We start from the raw sequence: 9,773 nt of genomic DNA on the forward strand, positions 1-9,773 counted from the left end.
CCTCATCATAGGAAATTGAGTTACTAACAACTTTCATGACTCAGTCATTGTTAGGAAATCTCAGACCCTAAACTGGTTATAATCTAGCTTGAGGGCTATTTAATTATCTGGTGTTATTAGTGCTAATTCAAAAGCTCTGAGGTTTTTATTCTTCTCTAGCTGGTGATCTACCTGTTTCCTCCTTGCCGCAGTCAGCGTACCTGCTCCTCCTGCCCCCATGTGACGGGAATCTGTTCTCTGCTTCCCATGTACACCCCTCATCATGGCCTAATAGGTGCCCTGTTCACAGTGAGCACTCAATAACCATTTATAAACCTGAGGAGAATGGGAGGTTGCCAGAAGAAATCAAATAATTATGTTTATTAAATCATTAACCGTAATTTTAGACACCTCACTTAGGCTGCTGAGTGTAGTTTGGGAGTTCATACTTGAGTTCCAAATGGTTGAGGCTGCCAGGAGTCTGGCTGTTTAATTAAATGGGGGGTATGGTTCTATTATACATTAAAATGTATGTTTGCAGGCACCATGATGGCTGCTAATTTGTACCAGAGGAAGAACAAAAGTGGTAAATTGATAAAAAGAGTTCTATTTCTATTTCTAATATGAAGACCAGCCCTTGATTACCTTAAGTACACCCCCACCTTCATTGTGGAACCAGTGTATTAAGGTATCGTTTGTGAAATTCCAAGCTGCTTGTTGAAATCAAAACACATTTTTATAAAAGATGAAATATTTTGACTGAAACAAAGAATTAGGTACATTGTGTGGAAGGAAAAACAACCCATAATCTTCATTTAATTGGTCTTTTCTACTAAAGCATTTGATCTTTAACTATGAAATGTATCTTTGTATATCTTTAGTAGGCCGTTAATCATTTCTCACTAAATATGGTTGTGCCCAGGCACAGAATCGAAGTCATCCTAGATTCCCTAGATCTTGTCTCACATCCAACCCATCTGTAAGTCTTGCTGGCTCTACCATCAAAATCCATCCAGAATCCAGCCATCTCTACACCTCCACTGCTACACTCCAATCCAAGTCACTGCTCTTCTTCTCCTGAGCTTTGTTTTAGCTTCTCATCTGTTTGGCTTCCACCACTGTCTGTTCTCTATCTGAAGCTGGAGCAATGGTTTATAAGAAGACGGTCTTATCATATCTTTTCCCTGCTCAGCACTGTGCCCAGTGGATCCCATGACACACCACCTCTCATCACCGTCTACACAAGCCGGCCCCTGCCTGCACCTCCGGACTCATTTCCTCTACTCTCCCCCTCAGAGGCTCTGCCCCAGTCACAGAAGCTTGCTTGCTGCTGTTTAAGCACACAGTAAATATTTGTTGAATGAATGAAATGCAAGTTGCTGAATGAATGAATGAATGAGTTATCATCAATAACAGTTTGAGTTGTTGTGCTGGACCAGACCAGCCCTAGGAGATGCACTTTTACCCAACTTCACCTAGTACCAGAATCACCTGAGGGCTTGTTAAAACTCAGATGGCTGGTCTAGAGTTTCTGATTCAGTAGGTCTGGGGCAGGCCTAAAAATGTGCATTTCTATTAAGTATGGGATGATGCTAATGAGGCTGATCCTGGGACTCACTTTGGCCTAAATATTCCAGCCAAATTGGAAGGCCAATTCAACAGTCTGAGGAGAAATTTGGCAAATTTTGTCTGGATGTTCCTGTGTGCTCTTTGGACGAAATGATTAAATTGCATAAATGTATGGGGGGAGAAAACCTTAAACCACATTTTTTGACACTTAGCCACAGGGTGGCCCCCTAGCTCCATAATGACTCTATTGCCCATCCACTCCACACAATTAAAACAGCTTTTATTATTTGAAGAAGTTCCAAACATTTCTCCTAAAAAAATAAAAATGAAAATAAAAAAGTGAATTTAGCTGTAGGACCAGCAGTTCACTGTCACAAAATGCGGTCTTACGGGGCATGCTAGTGGCTTCCTCAGCAAAGTAAAATTCTGAACTCTTTTGGAAGTCACTCTGTCACTCAGATGGAAGAGACGCATGGGAAAGCAGGTTTGTAAGCATGAGAAGACATCCGGATGAGAGATTTCATTGTAAAGAGGAAGCTCACACAGGGCAAACGTCCAGCTCTGTGCAGCCCATTTACCCTACACCTCTTTACCCCTCCCAAGCCCTCCTTCACTATGGCGAGAAGGGCCAGCACCTTCTTCTGTGCCTTCACCTCACTCCCAGCCAGACAGGGGGCCCAGGACCAGCAGGAGTGGAAGGAAAGTTCAGAGGACTGGGGCCTGGGCAAGCTGCCTTCTTGGGCAAAGCATTAGTACCTCAGGAGGTGCTAGGCTGGCAGCTGGTGGGCCGAAGCAGTAGGACATGAATGGACTGAATGTATGGCTCCTCCCACTTCTCCCCTGCACAACTGTTCTCTGGCTTCTCTTTCTTTATAGACAAAAACCTGATTTCATGCATTAATGGAGTCTGGATAATGCCTCCAGGCAAGAATGTGCTAGAATATTAAAAATAGCCTTCCATATTACAAGGGGGGTTTCAAATCCCAGAAAGGTAAACAAGCCTATAAAATTCCTAATGACACTTGTCCACTGGACATATTCTTCAGTAATATAGTTTTAGCAATTTTAATGTGTTCTTTACATGTGAATAGGTATTTGATCTTTTTTCTTCAATAAGGGTCTCATTGACATCACTGCTTGACTGCTGTGGATACTACTGGTTATCTTATAATCTTTCACTTTTATTAAATTTATAAGACCTATGCTTCTTATCACACATTTTACCCTCATTTCTCTGTTTTCTACTCATTTGAGAGACTAAAAAAAGTACAAGAGCAAGTACAAGTTCAAACAGCTGTGAAAAAAATATTGCTGAACAAAGACAGTGACACTACAGAAACAGACCTGCCAGCTGGTGGACAGTGGCACTATGAGAGGGTTTGAGGTATTCATTCATTTGTGAAAGTCTGTTGTATGTCACATGACAGGCATTGAGGGGAATCCAGACCTTGTCGGGAATGGGGTTTGAGTCCTGTAGATGGGAGCAGTGGGAGGCCCTGCCCACTGGCCCCTCAAGACCCGTTCAAACTCCCTTGGGTGTCCCTTCCTGAGCAGCAAAAGCTGAAGAACCAGAAGCCACTTTCCTGTACTTCCTGAAGTTCTGCCAGGAGGTGGTGTCTGTGTGATACTCAGAAGGTGAGTCTGGGAAGGTGGAAGTGAGGAATACAGGATAGAGTTACACTGGGAGATTGGGATGCAGTAGCATGGGGGGCGCAGAGGAGGGGTGTGTGTGCATAGCCTGGTTGCTAATGTCCCATGTGTGGGGTGGTGGGCAGTGGAGCCATGGAACTTCTGTTAGGGCAGGTCTTCTAGAACTCAGAACTCTGAGCTGCATTGTTTCTAGCTACTAGCAACCAATATGTTTCGCTGTCCTCAGAAATTCTATAGTTTTCTTACTAGTACCCTGTAATCAGTGTTTTTTTGCTTTTCATAACTAGAGTGGATTCTGTCATCTGCAAGTTGGAATCCTTCCAATAGATTACTCTATCCAAATCACAGCTGTTCAGCCTGGGCTCAAGGAGATGTGTTGTGATACCATTTTTTTCAAATCCCCTGATGTTGTGACCAGTCTCCTATTACACTCTCTTCTAGTTACGGATCAGAGCCTTGATCTCTTCCTCCCACGTGCTTTGACGCTGAGCAGTCAGGGAGTTTCCAGCACTCCCTACCTGGCTGCTGATCTTTTCCTGTTTCCTCATCCTATTCTCTGAAGGTTTTCATTTCAACATCCAGCCTCACACTCTTCCTTGGCTCTGTTGAAGCATCTCCAGCACTGTCACTTGGTTGTCTTTTGACAGGTACAACCATGAGAACACAAACACCACAGAGAAGTAAATACATTGAGTTGCATGACTCAAAGTGGAAAAAAAACACAAGAGCTCATTGACCAGAGTTTCCAGTACGGCATCCCATGAGCACTCTCTTCAGCCAAGGCATATAATATTCCATCTACCAGCTAATGAGTGGGTATTGGGAAAAAATCTATGGTAACTCTATTCTTCAATACTGTAATTCCTCATGTGAATGACACTATCAGCTTTGCATAGAATACTACATGTAGTATACTTCTGTTGTACAAAAGGTCAGATGGCAGGAAAAGTGAATATAAGCCCTAAAAGCTGACTAGAGATGTTTCAGGTCAATAGCGCTAACTAGACAGTGAGAGAAGGCACCTGTGCTAAAAAAGGATGTAAAGTAGTTCTGATTCTAACACCAAATTCCAGTGTGTCTCAGGTTTTCCCTCACACCACCAAGCAATTTTCCAACATCAGCAGAGTGTCTGACAATTCATCTCAATTCTGACACTATCTACTCAGAGACAGAACAGATCCCACAGATTAAGGGCTCAGTCCCACAAGGCTGCCCCCACCTCAGATGCCCATTGCAAGCCCAGGGTGTTACCTGTGCTTCGGACTGATTGGCTGAAAATCAGTTTCCCACAACCCCTTCCTCAGGTTTGATTCGTTTTCTAGAGCAGCTCACAGAACTCAGGAAAACATTTACTTACTAGATTACAGGCTTATTATGAAAGGATATAATTCAGGAGCAGCCAGATGGAAGAGATACATAGAGCAAGGTATGAGGGAAGGGCGAGGAGCTTTCATTACCTCTCTGAGGTGCCACTGTCTCTAAACATCTGTGTACTCTCCAAGCCAGGAGCTCTCCAAACCCCGTCCTTTGGTATTTTTATGGTGGCTTCATTACGTAGGCAAGATTGATTTAATCACTGGCCATTGACGATCAAGTCAACCACCAGCCCCGTCTTCCCTATTCGGAAACCAGGGGGTGGAACTGAAACTTCCATCCCTCCAATCAGATGGTTTGTTCTCTGGGCAGCCAGCCCCCATCCCTAGGTGCTTTCTAGAAGACACCTCATTAACATAAACCTGGTTGTGGTGCAAAGGGACTGGTTAGGAATAATAAGACAACCATTTAACCTTTATGGCTCTGAAGCTATTTCAGGAACTGAGGACAGGAGATCAAATATTAATGACCGAGGATGCTCTCATTGCTCTTACAGCTCTGGAAAGTCCAAGAGTTTGGGAAGCTGTGAGCCAGGAACTGTGGACGAAGACTAAATATATATTTCTTATAAATCACAATATCACACTAGCCCAGTGGTTCGCAGCCTTGACTACACATTGGAATCACCTGGGACTTTAAATAAATGTAAATAGGGAAGCCTGAACCTAGACGAATTGAAGCAGAATTTCTGTGGGTGGAGCTCAGGCAGTTTTTAAGCTCAGGTGGTTCTAATGAGCCTGCAAGACTGAGAACCACTGGGAAGTGTTTTCTATTTATCCTGTGAAAGTGGATTCTTCTCTTTATGAGGGTGTCTTAGGATATGAGGCAAGGTAACCACACAGGTTTTTCTAGGAAGTAGCATTTGTGGCTGGAGGTTAGCTTCTGTTTGGACTCTTGCACAGATCAGGCGGATTTGGTGTGAATGAGAGCCAGACAAGGGCATGAAACTGGCAGCAGGGACCGCTGGGCTACCTTGGAGTCCCCCTTAGATGGTGCTTTGTCTTCCAGCCGGCAAAGACTCCAACAGCCAGCCCACAGACCCCATCCGCTGTCCTGGAATTGGGACGGCTGAGTCCTCTTTTCAGGGCTGAACCTGAAGGCACCATTCACAAGGCTTTTTAGTTTCTACCAAAGAACATCAGCGGCAAATGGGTCAGGAGAGTGGGAAAATATTTTCTTTAGAGCAGGAGTTGGCAAATTTTTCCATTAAGAACCAGAGGGTAAGTTATTTAGGCTTTCTGAGACAAGAGGTAAAATCAAGGCTATCGTGTAGGTTCTTATACGACAAAAGAGAAAACTCCTGCCCTGCCCTGTCCGACCCCAGACCATTTGTCTGGGGTGGGCCATCAGCAGTGCAACAGCTTGCTGGCATGAATGGAATCATACAACATACAGCACTGCACTCGTTCGTGTGGGCTTCTGTCAGTCCTGGCAATTGTTGCACTTGTGTTTCTGTAAGGACTGAATGTAGTGGACACCGCTCACAAGATTCTGGGGCTGCCTTTTTGTCATGAGATTGGCTCTTTTAGAGGAGCTTGGCTGGAAGTAAGGAAGGCCTGTGAGCGATCCAGCCGGCCAGCCCAGGGTGCTCTGCAGACAACCAAGATAAATGGTACACTGATGCTACAAAAGTGCCTCGCAACAAACCAGTTGCCTTGTGACAGGCACACTAACCAGGAAACTGAATCTGACCAGTGAAGTTGATTAGGGAGGTCCCTCTTGACCTGAATCCTACTGCCTCAGAGACTCATTAGCCTCCATTTACTTAAAATAAAAAAATTTTTTTTACAGGGCAGACATATTCTTTTTTTTTGTAGGAGAGCAAGGTACAGGCTTTTATTTAGAGATAAAGTGAGAGAATAGAGCTCCTGGCTCATGCCAGGAGGGGACAAGAGGGTCCCCAGGGCAGACATATTCTGCAGTAGAACAGCCTTGTTGTTTCACTCACATATTCTGCCCTGTGAGTGAGTGTGAGTCAAATTTTTTAACTACAACTCATTTCCAGAGTTCAGGGCTGCTCTGTATTACCGTGAAGGAGCTGTGCACTGCATAACTCCAGAGAGCACCATTTACCCAGGATGCAATGTGAACAGCTGCCTGTGGAACCAACCGCACAGTGCAGGCAGCAGAGTGTTAGCAGAATCCATTGCCTGGACACAGACTACATTTTAACTTAGCATATGGTCCTGATACATAAATCTTCATCAGTTATACATGCTTGGGGAAAAGGCTCTTCAAATTAGCTAAGTATTCTGGGTAACCCATTAGCCAGAAATCCTTTCTTAGAGGGCCAACAGATTAAAATGATTGACCTGTATTTGATAACTAAGATTGTACAGTATCTCCTTTGGGTGTGTATGTGTGGAGAATGAACTGTAGAGAAGGTGGGCAGTGATTACATTTTGAATATCCTGCTACTCTATATCTGATTTGAGAGTCAACACTGACAGGGCATGTTCCAGATGCCACACACCTTTCTGAGCACTTACATATGTTAGTTCCCCTATTCTTCACCATAGATTGTGCCATTGGTACAATTATCCCCATTTCAAAGATGAGGAGACTGAGGCCCAGTGAGGTTATCCTGCCCAGGGTCATACAGCAAGTTCTGGCCCTAGAACCCAGACAGTGCACACACCCACTTCCTACATTGTTCATGCCATTCATGAATGCACTCATGAGTGCTTGGAGCAGCCTCAGGTGACCCAACAGATCCACATACCTCCTCTTCGCCTGGGAAGGGGAAGCTTATGAAATTACTCCTCTTGATTTGGCTGCATTACAGTTGAAATCACTGAGAACTAATCGCAACCTCCAAACACTTTCCATGACAGAGAACCAGGGCAGCCACACTCCAGGGTGGGGATCTAGTAACAGGCCCCATCAGGCCCTTGATCTGTGCAAACTCTCTTCTAATCCCTTTGGGCCTTGCTCAGAAACTAAACCAGTTTCTGTATGACATGAAAAGCTGGAAATGTCCAGGTCAGAACAGGGACCTGAGGCCCCAGGGTCTAGACACTAAGGCTTCCAGTGTGAGCTTGCAGGATAATCCTATTATGACAGGCTTCTAAATCCCCTAATTGTGCTGGAATGTGGTATCACTAAAAACCAGATTACTGAAAAGAATGGGCCAGGCAGGTGTGGGGGTGCTGATGGTGGAGGCACGGCAAAATGTCTCATGCAGGGACTTCCTAGGTAACTGTATGGACAAGGGCATTCTTCCAACTTGGCTCTTGGCTTACAGATGTTGTTCAGTTAAGGTCTGTCAACCTAGTTGTTCTAACAAGACCTAACTTTATGGAAGGATGTGGCAAAACCACTCCCTTTTTGCAAGAGCTCTGGTAATGTTGAAGAGGAGGAGTCCAGAAGCAACCAAGTACAGCCACGTTACTGATGCTCTGCAGGAGCTTTGCCCATCTGAGCAGGTCTACCCTGCTTCAGGGGGTCATGCTGGCTAAAAGCAGCTAGAAAAATCAATTAAATCTTCGGCAGGCCATCCCCTAGAAGGGCTCCATCAGTAAATGCCATTTCAAAGCACAAGAAAGGAATAAAGGCACATGCAGATCCTAATAGAAATAGTGTATTCATTTTTGAGGACTGCTATGTTTTAAGGCAAATGTCACACACAGAAAACAGAGACGAACAGTATTTACATGTTAGGAGACAATAGTGGGGGAGGCATCTACAGACAATGAGACAGTGGGAGTTTCTCCAGCTGGGTCACTTCCGGTCTGATTCCTCTTGTGGACTAAAAAACAAGAAAAATGGCACCTCCTCCATCCCTGGGCAGAGGTGGGGTAATCACATCAGGATTTTACACAGTTGCACCATTCTCCAGGCTGCAGCACTCTCCTCACTGCATGTCAGGTCAGAGGATGCGAGGTCACTGGCTCTTACTGTCCAGCTCTAATTTCCATGTTTTGTGAATTCACCTTTAGAAACAGGAGAATCAGGGTACGAAAGCCACACAACCTGCAATCAGCTAGCCTCTGTCCAGCTCAAACTTGCTTGCACTGGAGCTGAAATAATACACCACACATGCATATAAATGCATATATATGTGGAAGAAGGAAAGATCTTCTTAAGCCTGGAATATAACAACTCTTCATGTGCAGTTTGGAATCAAACAGTGTGACTGTTTCCCCTTTAAAAACAAAGGGTACCATACCAGTAACACGCTCTAGGCAGAGGAGAAAGGTTTCCAGGCCCCTCTCGGCACAGTTCCAGGTCACTCCTGGCTGCGTAGGAAATGCAGGTGGCTTAGCTGATTTGAGTTGGAAGAACTGGGCCTTCCCACTGGTAGTTCAGCTCTGCACCCCATGGCTCATCCCCGCCATCCTGCTTAAGCTCACACTCTGAATTTTAAAGTGTTAGAGCTTGACTGTGTCTGTCCTGTCTGCCATTCTCATCACATCACCATGTGACACACATTGTAATGGCATGTTCCTCTCCTGTGACAGGGCCTGGGTGACAGCAACAGCATACACAGCAACAGAGAAAACAAGGGAATGAAGGAGGCCGAAACTTTGGGAGTGTTAATAATGGCCTGCTGTGGGGCAGCAGAAATGGTGCCTGGGTCTGGGAGTCACAGGGAAGTCAGGAGCCCGGAAATGTGGTGCAAGGCAGGTAATGAATCTAGGAGCACTTGAAGGACATTGGCAAGAGGCTGCATCTGAGCTATCCAATAACTACAAAGAGAACAGGTGGCGAGATGAAAGTTGCTAATCATACAGAGAACAAAGCCCTGCTCATAAAAAGCTGTCTTCACCAGAAAGGTATCATTTAGTGAAAAATAAAAAGAGTGTAGGGGTGTTAGCACTTGGTATCCAAGGAGTGAAATGGTTGTTTTCACGGATTCACTCAGTTCACCTGGCCACATCCCTCTGGGATAGGTGAGAGGCAGGTGACATCAGCCCCATTTTACAAATGTGGTAAAGCGAGGCTGCAGGACTTGCTCCATGTCGCACCACAGACACATGCCAATAGCCACAGCAGTGGTGTGCCGTTAGGTCTGCCCAGTCACTGGCAACATGGGTCTTCTTTATAAAGCCCCCTCACCTGGATGCAGACCAAGTCAGCAGGTATCTGGAGGAACGTGGACATTTGGCTTGTAATTTTAAACTTTGATGTACTGGCAGGAAAGGGAACCAAGTCCAAGGAAATTAGTGGAAGCCAGGGGATTTGGGGACATGGGAACCCAA

The sequence above is a fragment of the Manis javanica genome, chromosome 1 (genome assembly GCF_040802235.1).
Source record: "Manis javanica isolate MJ-LG chromosome 1, MJ_LKY, whole genome shotgun sequence".
In the NCBI taxonomy this organism is placed as follows: Eukaryota; Metazoa; Chordata; class Mammalia; order Pholidota; family Manidae; genus Manis; species Manis javanica.